Genomic DNA, 13509 nt, shown 5'->3' with positions numbered 1-13509 from the left:
CATGAAAACTGGGAAAGAAAGATGCCTGCAGGCCACTTCTGGCTCTGCCCCCTGCTGCTGATATCCTGCTCTTTGGCCAAGCTCCTCAGGTCTTTACTCTGGTATCCTATCCGCTTAGTGACCAGACTTCAGGTTCAGTGGCCTTCCTCTTGCTCTGGAAAATTCTCTTCCCAGAAGAGTACAGTTTGGTAATTCCTCGAGCCCTTTACATGGGTAACGAATTTAACTTTTTTGAACAAAGACTTCTATGGCAGTAATTCTTAAACTTCTCTGCACGTTGGAATCACTTGGGGAGCTTCAAAAAATCCTGAAGCCTTTTTCCCACCCCTAGAGATGTGTGGCCTTAGATTTGGAATTTGTTTAAATCCCCAGTGATTCTAGTGCCCTAGGGCTAACATTTTAGAACTTGCCCTCCCTACTTCACCTCTGAATAACAAGGTTTCCACATCTCCACCCAGTCAAAGTAGGAATGGTAAGCAAGTGTCTGTCATGTACACTTTATTAACCATGATTATTAATTTCTACATTATTTCTAATGGCACCTAGTGTTGACTTTTTTTTTTTTTTTTTTTTTTTTTGAGTCGGAGTCTTGCTCTGTCGCCCAAGCTGGAGTGCAGTGGCGCGATCTCGGCTCACTGCAATTCTCCTGCCTCAGCCTCCCGAGTAGCTGGGACTACAGGCGCACACCACCACGCCCGGCTCATTTTTTTGTATTTTTAGTAGAGACGGGGTTTCACCGTGTTAGCCAGAATGGTCTCGATCTCCTCAACTCGTGATCCGTCCCCCTCGGCCACCCAAAGTGCTGGGATTACAAGCGTGAGCCACCGCGCCCGGCCAAGTAGACTCTTTAGGAAAGAATTCTGTCTTCAGTTATAGATGCCTGCCAATGGCAGGGAGAAGGGGGAGAGTGGCAGTGCAGGTGCCACATATTTGTAAACCCTGATTAGAGTGTCAAGAAGAAATGGGAATATAGCCGCAAAAAGAAAAAGAGTAAAAATCACTTTGAAAATTTAATGTGTGAGGAATAATGTGTCTTCTCTGTAGATGCTTTTTGCCCCTCCTGGAATATGCTTTTCTTAGTATGTATTTCAGATGCAACTCAAACGTCACCTCCTCTGTGAAGCCTTCCTGACTGCCTGCCATTGGTTGAGTGCATTGCCTCCCACTGCCCACATGCCCATAACCCCATTGCACACATTTATCAACATGACTTTCCCCCCACTCTATTCTGTTCTTCATAAAAAGAACATGTCTTACTCCATTCTGAATCCACAGTGCCTCCTAGCACAGTTCCTGGAAATTAGTACTGCTTAATGATTTTTTGAAATAAACCACACTTTATTCAACAATGCAGTACATTAGGACTAAAAGACAGTTTATGTTTTCCAGTCATGGAGGAGAAATAACAAGGAAATGCAGGACATCATCAGATGAGATAAATAGGATAGGGGAAAATACCCTTGTCAAACAGCTAAACAATAATTAACCTCATAACATATCCTTGGTAGGTACTTTCAGACATGGCTAGTGACCGTATGAATTTATTGGAAGGCAATATGATAAAGACATACATATGTCCGGGGTGGGACTCATTGAACTGATTTCAGTGTGTGGCTCAGGATACTATGGTGATGAGCCATTGACACATTTGCTGCTGAACAGGGAGCAAGGAACTCTGGTAATTTGATTAAAAGTCTGGGAAAAGGGATTTCCCAAAGGATGGGAAGGGACTGGTGTGTTATTATTGGGTGTAGATATTAGGCAAAACAGATGACAACAGTTGCACAATTAATATTGTCATAATAGAGACAACTACACTGGAATCCATAATCCATCCTTTACAAACTTAGTGAAATAGGTCATGTTTCTTGAACATCAGTTTCTTGTCTTTTAAAAGAATATGGCTTTTAGATAGTAATTAGAAACAAGAGTAATGGACAAATGAACAATCACAGCAGGAAATTTTAATATACCTCTCCTTAGAAATTGATATAATAAGCAAAAAGATCGGTAAGGAAATGCATGATTTGAGTAATAAAAGCAATTTGACTTAACAGTCATATGTAGAACTGAACCCAACAAGTAAAGAATATACATTCTACTCAGGTATATGGGACATTTCCAAGAGTTGACAGTAGAACATGAGCTCCTGGCCAGGCACAGTGGCTCATGCCTGTAATCCTAGCACTTTGGGAGGCAGAGGCAGGCAGAACTCTTGAGCCCAGGAGTATCATAAGACCAACCTGGGCACATGGCAAAACCCTGTCTCTACAAAAAATTAGCCAGAGTGGTATGTGCCTGTATTCTCAGCTACTTGGGAAGATGAGGTGAGAGGATCACTTGAGCCCAGGAGGTTGAGGCTGCAATGAGCCGTGATTTGTACCACTGAACTTCAGCCTGGACAACAGAGTGAGACCCCTGCCTCCAAAAAGACAAAAACTTGAACATGAGCTCCAAGAAATCATGACTTTTTGGCCTATTTTGTTTACAGATGTAACCTAAGCATCTAGAACAGTACCTGACACATGTGGGTGCCCAATATTTGTTAAAGGAAATAATTGATCATACCTAGAGCCAAATGGCAATTCTTGGGGGTGGGGGGGAACAACCTTAAAGATTGAAAATCCTTTTGTTGGAAATCAACACAAATGAAACAGTTTTAAATATTAATTCATAATTTACGATGAAAATTTGAGAAAAAATAGAATAATTATATGCTACAAATTGCATGTGGAATATGACTAAAGCAGTTCTAGAGATACTTTTTTTTTTTTTTTTTTTGGCTGTTAGTCTAAAATGCATTCATTAAGCCAAAAATCAATAAATATCTATATCAGGAATATAAGTAACAGAATAGTTCCCCCACCCCAATTTGAAGGGAATAATGAGCAGAAATTGATGAAACAGAAAACAAGTAGATCAACAAAGTCAAAGTTGGTGTATTAGTGCTTTTTCACACTGCTGATAAAGACATACTTGAGACTGCGCAATTTACAAAATAGGCTTAATGGACTTATGTTCCACATGGCTGGGAAGGCCTCACAATCATGGCCGAAGGCAAGGAGGAGCAAGTCACATCTTACATGAATGTCAGCAGACAGAGAGCTTGTGCAGGGAAACTCCCCCTTATAAAACCATCAGATCTCATGAGATTTATTCACCATCACGAGAACAGCATGGAAAAGACCTGCCTCCGTGATTCAATTACTGCCCACCAGGGTCCGTCTCACAACACGTGGGAATTCAAGATGAGATTTGGGTGGGGACACAGCCAGACCATATCAGTTGGTTATTTGAAACCTTAATCAGGAGATAAGAGAAAAGGTATAAAAGATAAGGAATGGCAAATTACAGAAGCTGCAGAGGGTAAACAGGTAATGGGGATATTATAAACAAACTTTGTCAATACATTTGGACACTTTGATAAAATGTCTAAATTCCTAGAAAAAATAGAACTGATCCAAGAAGAAATAGAAATAACAGTCATCCCCTGGAAAGAAGTTGGATTAACAACTTTTTAAAATCTTCCCTTGAAGAAAACAATATATACAGTTGTATAAGCTTTTCCTACAGAACATTCAAGATATTGATTATTCCGGTCTTACACAAACATCCAAAGAATAGCAAATAAACTCATTTCTTTAGGTGACTGCAACATTAATACCAAGAGCTCAGTAGGATCAATGCAATAAAGGAAAATTGCATGTCTATTGCAATCATTAATGAAACTGTAAACAAGAACCTAGTAATAAATTTAACAAGATATAAAAATATCAGTTCTCAAATTTATCTAAAGTTTTAATCCAAATTTCAGTAAGACTTATGATGGAGCTTGACAATGTAAAATTTTTACAGGTAAAGAATAATCAAGATAAGTCAGAAGAACATGAGATAAGGGCATTTTTCCTATAAGATGTCAAGATTTATTACAAGACCTGTAGAAGTATTGGCACACTAATATTTTAAAGATTAACTAATAGAGCAGAATAGATGGCTTGGGAGCAAGTGTGCATACATTTAATAAATGAGGCTGTGATAATTGATTACCCGTATCGAAAACAATGGTATTGAGCCCCTACTTCACATTATACACAAAAATAAAAGTCCCCAGGTGAATCAAATATCTAAACATGAAAAGCAATACTGTAAAACTTAGAAGACAATATAGGATAATTTCTTTACCTTCTCAAGGAGATTTCCTTAAAGAAGGACTTACTGAGACCCTAAAAAAAAACACTCCCTGTAAAAGATCAATAAATTCACTGTTATGGTAAATAACTTCTGTTCACTACAAGATATCAAAAAGAGAATGAGGTAAGCCATGATGTGTTCGAGATATTTGCAACATGAGTACCTGACAGAAGATTCGAGAACAGAGAACTGCAAACAGTAAGAAAATGCAAAGAACCCTTTAGAAAAACTCCAAAGACATGGACATTTCACCAAAAAAGAAATACAAACAGCTCATTAAAAAAACCTTAACCTATTCATAATTAGGGAAATGCAGAATGAAACAATATTTATAACATGACATTGGCAAAATTTTTAAGTATTGAGAAATGTGAAACATCACGAACTCTCCTTTACTCCCAGTGGAGGGTAACTACTTTGGAAATAAATGGCATTACCTAATAAACACAACCCAGCATCTCCACTCCTTAGATACATACCCCAGAAAAATTCCTACATGTATGCACCAGGAGACATGTTTAGATGTTTATTATTGAGCTGCATTGTTCAAAAAAGCAGAAAACCCAGAAATCACTTGAATGTGTGCCTGGAGTAAATAGTAGAAAGGATAAAGACATTGAGTATAATCATCCAGTATGATCCTATCGAATATGTAAAATGGTAAAATAGCAATAGGCAACAACATGGATGACTCAGGAAGATGTTGTTAAGCAAAAATATGTATGTATAATTTGCAGAAGAATACATGTGATGTGAGTCATTTATAGTGTCTTATTTATGAGACCAGCAGTGGCTACATAGGATAATAAAACCACAGACTATTAGATGAAAGTGTTTGCCGACAAAATTGAAGCCAATATCTTCTTTTTTATAAATGAAGAAACTGAGGCTCTGGGAGGGGAAGAGATTTTCCCAAGTTCACACTAATATTTAGTAGTAGAGCTGAAATTAAAAAATTGGTCCATGGGTCCTAACCAATACACCCCATTCACCATGGGCTTGGGGATATACTGAATCTGCTCTGACACTTAGCTGTGTGAGCCAGCACAAGTCAATTACATTTTTGAAGTCACATTGCCTCCTGAGTGAAATGTGTACAAGAAATAATGAGCATCTCATATGGCTGTTAGGACATTTGCATTGAAGTACTGTATGCAAAAGTTTATAGTCCAAATGTAATGAATCCTGGTTCTTTACATCCTGCCCATGATAGCAGCAGAAGGGGAGTAGGCTGAAATGGTATGGTGTCATCAGCCGAACACACACCCAGGCAGGAAAGCAACATACTCAAATGACAGATAAAGAGCCCAGGACTTCTCTGGGTGTGCTTACGCACAGGAGGGCATATAGGTGTTTCTAGTTAAGTGTGTTATGCCCCTTGACTTTTGCTTTTGATACTCATGCTGCATTTATTTCTATATATTTCTGGTTCCAAATGACTAGACATTCACTTTGCAAATAATTGTTGTGGCTCCATGTTTGCTCCAGACACAGAGCTTTTATTATCACCCAAAGATCCCTATGGGAACCAAAAGAATCGAACTGAACCAAGATTTCTGCCAGAATCAATTTCCTGAAGCCAGGAGGCTTTATCATTCACAGTCTGTGCAAAGGATTTTTTATTTTTTTAAGAAAAACAGACTCCTTTATTGATTTCTCCTTTTACCCCGCCTCTCCTTGCCCCTTATTTTGCTCTGACTTTGGGATCTCACCCTGCATGGAAAGGGATTGACAGGCATATTCTTACTTTTGGGGACACTATGTGACACCATCTGTCAGCTCTGACTCAGGACCTTTTGCTTGGCCCTAAGCAGAGGTGTGGGAGGCTGGGGCTCTCTGATGCCCACACAGGGTCATTGGGAGGTTGGCCGAAGGATACCAAGCAGATTGCTGCCCCCAAATATGACTCCCTTGCCTATCCAGGTGTCTATAAAGCCATCATTAGAAAGACAGTCTTTCAGACTCATTTCCAGTACTTTCTGAAAAAGAAAGCAAATTCCCCTGAAGGCATATCACACTAAGCCACTCTCAATCAGCAGTAGAGAGAGGCTGGGCCAATGGAAAGGTCAAAGTCATGAGCCAGGTGCACCCGGCTTCTAATTCTAGCTTGGCCATTTACTACCTGAAATCCTGAACTTCTGCGAGCCTCAGTTTCCTCATCAGAAAGTATGGAATCAATACTACTTAGCTTGCAGGGTTATTGTGAGAGGCAGCAACAAGAAACCCAATGCAATGCCCAGCACTCACATCAAAGGGATCTTATACATAGACACCATAATTGTCAACATCTTTGTGGAAAGTCTCCCTTGTTAAGGAGGCTGGATGGAGAAGGCACCGCGTTCTTCTTAATAGACATCCACTTTGATGTGGGTCTAATGTTAGGGAGTGATGTCAGGACTCTGGACACACTGTGTTCTGAAGCAGCAAACAGGCAGTAAAAAGACAGCTGAGCCAATGGGACAGGAGCAGCCTCTGTCCTGGCCAAGAACTGTCACTCAGCTCTCCACAAGTCAGGAGCACCGTCCCACCTGGGATGACTTCTGGGCAAGGCAAGGCCTCGACGGGTCCCCAGAGGAACAAGTGGCACACAAGAGACTCGGGTCGGACGGGAGGGCATCTTAAGGCAGGGAAGAGGGGTGATGTGAAAGGAAAGGGTTAACAGGTAGAGCCTTCAATAAGATGTGGCATGCCTTCACTGGAGAAGCCAGGAGGATTTCTGACTACCATCTCACAGGAAGAGAATGTAGACCAAGGACCATGAGGGGAACTTTGTAGGATTACGGAAACTTCATCATTTCCTTCTGATGTATTTCTGTGCTTTGCTGAAGAGTTCAGTGATTTGCCCAAAGTTATTCGAATCACCCCATAAGGGGCAGAAGCATGCCTCAAACCTCTGGTGGAGCTTTCATCTCTTGGGGAGAGAAAATCTAGGCTTCATTTGAAGAACTGCCATTTAGGCTGCTTGGCTGGGGAAGAACAAGACAGTACTCAGCTGAACAGCTTGCTGAGGGATGTGGGCTGGGAGAAGAGCTCGGAAAAGTGCGTGGCAACCTGACTCACTATGAGGGTCAAGAGGTGAGCAGGGCAGCGGGGCTGAAACACTCAGAAGAGAGCAGCCCAGACTCAAACTCCTCAGACTGGGAACCAGGGGAGACTAAAAATCAGGGAACAATGGGAAACTGGCCAGAGAGGAAATGCCATTTACTTCCAGGCCAGAGTTCCAGGCCACCCTGGGAAGGCAAAGAAGCCCTAGAGCAGCGGAGTCCAACAGACCTTTCTGCAACAATGGCACATTCTACAACTGTGCTGTCGGTAAGCTGGGCACAAGCCACAAGTGCTTATTAAACACTTGAAATGTGGCTAGTGTGATCGAGAAGTACTTTTAATTTTATTTAAATTCAATTAATTTAAATTTAAGTTTAAATAGCCACATGCGGCTCGTGGCTACCATATTGGACAGTGCAGCCCTAAAGAGTCAGGCTGTTTAAATTTTGCAGGAGCTGAGGACCCTTGAACTGATTCTATTTGATAGAGTAAGGGTGGACAGCTCCTGAGACTCAAGTTCAGGCAGGGAGGTCTGGGACCAATTGAGATGGACGTCTGTGCTGGAAATTCTAAGAACTGACCCATATTATCCGGAGAAAGAAGCCATTGTTCCCTCCCATGCCTCCCTGCTTCAGCCTTTGCCTTCACTGAAGACTTGGCACTTGGCGTCTCTCACTCATTGGTCAGGTGACAGGTGTTACCTGCCCAGTAACTAGTCCTTACCCCCTCTTCCTTCCGCTCAGCTGGGAATCCTCCTCTGTGCTCCCCTAGTGCCTGCAATACCTCACTCGTAGTCCCCTCTTTACTTATCTGCTTGACTAGCTTCGCCCTGCACATAGTATGTCCTCAGTAAGAGTTTGCTTAGGGCTGACAGGAGTCACATGACAGAGCATCACATTCTTGCTGTACGACTCAGGCAAATTAATTACCTTTGAGCTATCTGGGGAATATTCTTCATGACAGAACTAGTAGGACTTCATTTCACATCTGTGTTCCAATTTACCATACTCAGATTGAGCGCCTGCTGCATGTCAGGCACCAGGCATTACAGAGTGAGTAAGTCACACTCCCTGCCATCAAGGAGATCCACAGTTAAGTTCAAGGACATACAAGTTTTATAAAAAGCAGACTGGTTAAGAGCACGTGTCTTGGAGTGGGTCGGAGCAGGGTAGGCAGCCTGGCTTTGCCATGCTCTAGAGGCAAAGGCCAAGTGATCTTAGGTGATGAATTCACTTTCTCAAGTTCTGTTTCTGTGTCTGTAAAATAGCATCATGAATCCATACGGCCCAGGTGTGAGGTTTAAATGAGAGCTTATTTTTCTTACCAAGTTACTACCAGCTCTCAGTGCTTAATCTTCCATTTAATTTAACAATAAAAACAGCTGGGGATCCTGACACAGGTGCACGGCTTGCTCTTGCTGGCCTTTGACCACAGCAGTAGCATCTTTCCTATGGCTGTTCTCTCCTCCTCACCCTGCACTGCAGGCAGCCTGTTTTCCTTTAAGCCCTCCAAACACTGCCAACTCAAGACGCAGCATGTCACAGACTTGCACTGAGGTTTGGGACAAGTGGAAGGGCTGGGTCACACTTACTGCCATCATGTTGTCATTTCTGCTTCTTCCCCGGCCCCTGCCCACTGCCCTTCTGTGGGGCACTGTCTCTTGCTCCCCCTCACTCTCATTCTTCCACTGCTCAAGAGACCCCACCCCCACTTCCAGTCACTTAGGAGCCACTTCTGGCCAAATCCTAGATTCCTCTTCATCATGCTGGACAATTTATTTCCTTTCTGTCTTACTTTCTCATCTAGATTATCTGTTCCTAGGAGGCTTCCTGTTCATAATCAAATGCGTCAATTCAGTTGTTTTTCCCAGCCAGAACATCAGAACTCTTTTTAAAGATTGATTCACTGACCATCAAGCTTAAATAGCAGGCAGATTCAAAAAATAACATTTCCTCACCCCCTTCCCTTTCCTTAATCCCAAAGCCAGGCGCAGATGAGCAAATCTGTGGGCTGGGTGGGTCTGATTACTAACCATTTTAATACCATAAACCCCTGGGGTTTTCCTTGTGTGCGTTTCCTCTCAGGTGCCATCCAGAATCATTTCTTACTGTTCCTCTTTGCTTTTCATTGAGAATAGAAATAATTCACCCACACATATAGAGATGCAATAGTCTTCTGGAGGGGAGAGGGGAGAAAGTGAATCTTCAGTCAAAATAGTCTGGGCCCCACATCTGCCCCTTTCACTCAGCCTTTGCTTATAGTGGGCCTGGCTGGGTGGGGTAGCCGGGGGCTCTGCTCAGCCCAGCGTCTGTCACTCCCAGCAGAGCCAGGGCTGTCTTCAGAGCTTGAGCAGGGAAGTGACTAAGTGATGACAGAGAAATAGCTGCCAATTCCAAGTAGAACTGCCACCTCTGAGAAGGCACAGCATTGTCTTTTCAGATGGCATTTTCACAATGAGCTAGCTACAGAGCCTGAGGACCCGACTGGATTCCTGTCCAAATGCCCAGGCATCCACTAATTCACAGAGTTGTAGAGTTTTACGCTAGGAAGAAGCAATCAAACTTGATAGTGAAAGGCAAAGTTGTAGGCCATGAGCTTGATTTGGAACAATAGAAAACTCCTAAGGGAAATTTCAAGAATACCAAGATTTCTGGGTGAATGCTGAGGAAAGAAGGGTAATCTTATTCTAGAGACTTCAGTATTAGCTGCTGCTCTGACACTAACATCCTGTGTGATCGTGGACAAATTCCTTACTTCTCTGGGCCTAAGTTTTCTCTCTTATAAAGTGAGGACATAGGATGGGATTAATAATTTTCAAATTGTGTTCCAAAGATCTTGTAGACAATATGTTGGGAAAATCCTGGGATCTGTAACATAGAATAGTTCGGCAATGACTTTCTCAGAAACTTTAATGTGCCAATATGCACCTGACTTTCCAGGACAAAGTTAACGTGCAAGTTTTCATAAGCAACTAAAAAGATTCTAATGGAAAAGATGACATCCAAGCCACTGTGTCCTTATTGACACAAACGATGCTTGTTTTGGACATCTGGCTACACAGTTCAGGAAGGTGGCGACAAGCTAAAGGAGGTGGAAAGAGGAACAGCATGAGTCTCAAAGAAGTAGAAAGTGGAACAGCATAAGTCTCGAAGAAGTAGAAAGCGAGTCCTGTGAGAAGAGAAAAATCAATAGTAAAAGGATGTTAAATGAGAAGGAAAGATGAGTAAAAGGAGTTGGATTGATCTCCATTTATATAAAGGACTTTAATGAAGAATTGGAGATCATGGAGGACCAGGTGAGAAAGAGTGACTTAAAATTTAAATATTTAATAGTAAGAAGAAAAGTCCGTATTTGTTCACGTTATTACCATTCCCAGTGCTCTTCATTCCTACGTGTAAATACAGATTTCCATTTGGTATCATTTTCATCCTTTAACATTTCTTAGAGTGTGCGTCTAGTGGTGATGAAGTCTTTCAGCTATCGTATGACTGAAAATGTCTTTATTTTGCCCTTGCTTTGGAATATATTTTTTCTGGGCATAAACTCTAAGTTTACAGTTTTTTTTTTCCTTCAGTGCTTTAAAGATATTGCTCCACTATCCTTCTACTTTCACTGTTTTCAAGGAGAAATCTGCTGTAATTCTCGTCTTGGTTTCTCTGTGTGTAATACATTGTTATTCTCTGGATGCTTTCAGGATTTGCCCCTTTTCACTGGTTTTAAACAATCTGATCGCATGTGTCTTGGCATAGTTTTCTTTATGTTTCACTGAACTTCTTTGTTCCATAGATACACAATTTTCATCAAATTTGGAAATTTTTCAGTTATTATTTCTTAAAAGACATTTTCTGTCCACACCTCTCTCTCCATTGCCTCTTGGCGGCTCCAGCTACATAGGTGTTATGCTCTTATAATTGCCCTGCAGCTCACTGATGCTTCTTTCATTTTTGGGGGAACAAGAGGAGGGATTCTTTTTACTTTAATTGTTTCAATTTGAATATTTTCTATTGCTATGCCTTTCAGTTTAGTAATCTTTACTTTAGAAGTTTCTAATCTGCTGTGGATGCCATCCAGAGTATTTTTTTTAATCTAAGACATGATCATTTTCATTTCCTCAAATTTCATTTGGATCTTTTAAAAACATCTTCTATGTCTCTACTCAACTTTGTGAACACACTGGAGTACAGTTACAACAAACGCGTTAATGTCCTTTTCTGCCTGCTCCATCATCAGTGTCAGTTTCTAGTGATTGACTATTCTCATTCTGGGTCACATTTTTTAGCTTCTTTGCATTGCACATTCGATAACCTTTGATTAAATGTCAGACATTGTGAATTGTACTCTGCTTGGTGCTGATTATTTTTATATCTCTTTAAATATCTTTGAACTTTATTCTGGGATGCAGTCAAGTTGCTCTGAAACAGTTTGGTCCTTTTGGGTCTTGATTTTGTCATTGTTTAAGTGGGTCCAGAGCAGTGCTTAGTCTAGGGCTATGTGTTCCCTACCACTGAGGCATGACTTTCCTGAGTACTCCACCAATCTACCACGAATTACGTTTTTTTCCAGTCTGGCTGGTTAGAACAGGCACTATTCACTATCCTGTGTGTGCCCTGGACACTGTTCTCTGATCCTTCCAGGTGGTTCTCCCTCAGCCTCAGGTCATTTCCTTAAAAACATATGCTAATCTGTGCTCTGCTAAATACTTGAAAAGGAACCTCCACAGATCACTCTCTGTGCAGCTCTTGCCTTTTTGGTACTCTGTCTTGCAAACTCTACCTCTCTTCATCTTTCTAGACTCTCAGCTATGTTTCCTGACTTCAAGGAATCTGTCAAGTTCTATCCAGGCTTTTCCTCCTGATGCTGTAGCCTGTGAACTCTCTGAAAAAGGTATTATGGGACAATGACAGGGCTCACCTCATTAGCTAGTCATCTCAGGAATCACTCTATTTGTTGCCTAATATCTAGTAACTTGAAAACATTTGTTTCATATATTTTTTCTGTTTTCCTTGGTTATTTCAGTAAGAACATATATCCAGTTCCTGTTACTCTATATCTGGTGGAAACAGAAATTCTTAACTTTATGTGTTAGCAGAAAGTTTAAGTTAAATGTAATTTTGTTTTTGCTACCACTTATTATAAAAAAAAAATCATTGAATTTAGAGACCCAGGAATATTGTAGGGTCCTCATGTTTGGAGATCTTAACAAAGGGGACAGATGGCATTAGTTAAGGGGGATTATTTATTAAGAATTCCTTCTGATGTATGTGACAGAAAATGAATTAAAACCTTCAGCAAACACACACACACACATACACACACACACACACACACACACACACACAACTTTTTGGCTTAATACAACTCCTGGGAAGTCCAAGGAGTTGGGCCAAGCAGATCTATCACTCAAAGTCTGAATGACTTTCCAAACACACATCTTCTGTTAACTTGTGAGCCAAGATAAAGAGAACAATCCTCTTCTCAATAGAAATAGTCTGATTATCCCTGTTTGAGTCATGTGAACACTTCTGGATTAGTTGGTTTCCAGAGAAATAAATATTTAAGTTGCTCTGAGAGTTTAGCTTAATTTGGATTTTGTTCTCTAGCCTCTCTGAATTCACTGACTCCCTACCTATCTCCATGATTGACAGTCTCATTAGAATCTCATGCAGTTGGGGAGGGACCCTGGCTGGTCAAAAATTTACCTGTGAAACAACAGGGAGCTATATCAGATGGTCTGGCAAGATTTCCACCTACTCTAAAAATTTGTAGTTCTAAGGATCAAAATGTTATTAAATGAGTTTGAAAAATATCAACTATAGGGCTTCAAACAATGCATTATAAATTGATTCTCAAGAATCATTTCTTAAATATTCATTGTTTTTCTATTTTTTAAAGTAATACATGCTTATTATTAAAATTTTGGACAATTGAGAAAATCTCACTACTCAAAGAAGAACCCAATAGCATTTCAGTGTATGTCTGAATTAATAAATAACTTGATTTATTTCAATTAAAAGAAAGAAGACCTTAATAAAGACTGTGAGCTCTTTTCATTTTATATGCTTATAGGTGGAGCTGAACACCAAATCCTGGCATTTATGCCCCCAGTAAAAATGAGCAGATTTTTCTATTAATTCTGGCATATGTGCACTTGTGAAGGTCTTATGCCTCTAATTACTTGCTAGTGTCTGCTCTGCCCTGTGCACTACTCAGTAAGATGCACATCATTCAGGTCCAGTCATTGCTGCTGTATTCTGTTGCATCCAAGCTTCATTA

Source organism: Macaca thibetana, chromosome 3 (assembly GCF_024542745.1).
Source record: "Macaca thibetana thibetana isolate TM-01 chromosome 3, ASM2454274v1, whole genome shotgun sequence".
Lineage (NCBI taxonomy): Eukaryota > Metazoa > Chordata > Mammalia > Primates > Cercopithecidae > Macaca > Macaca thibetana.
Note: the sequence above shows the minus strand (reverse complement) of the source record.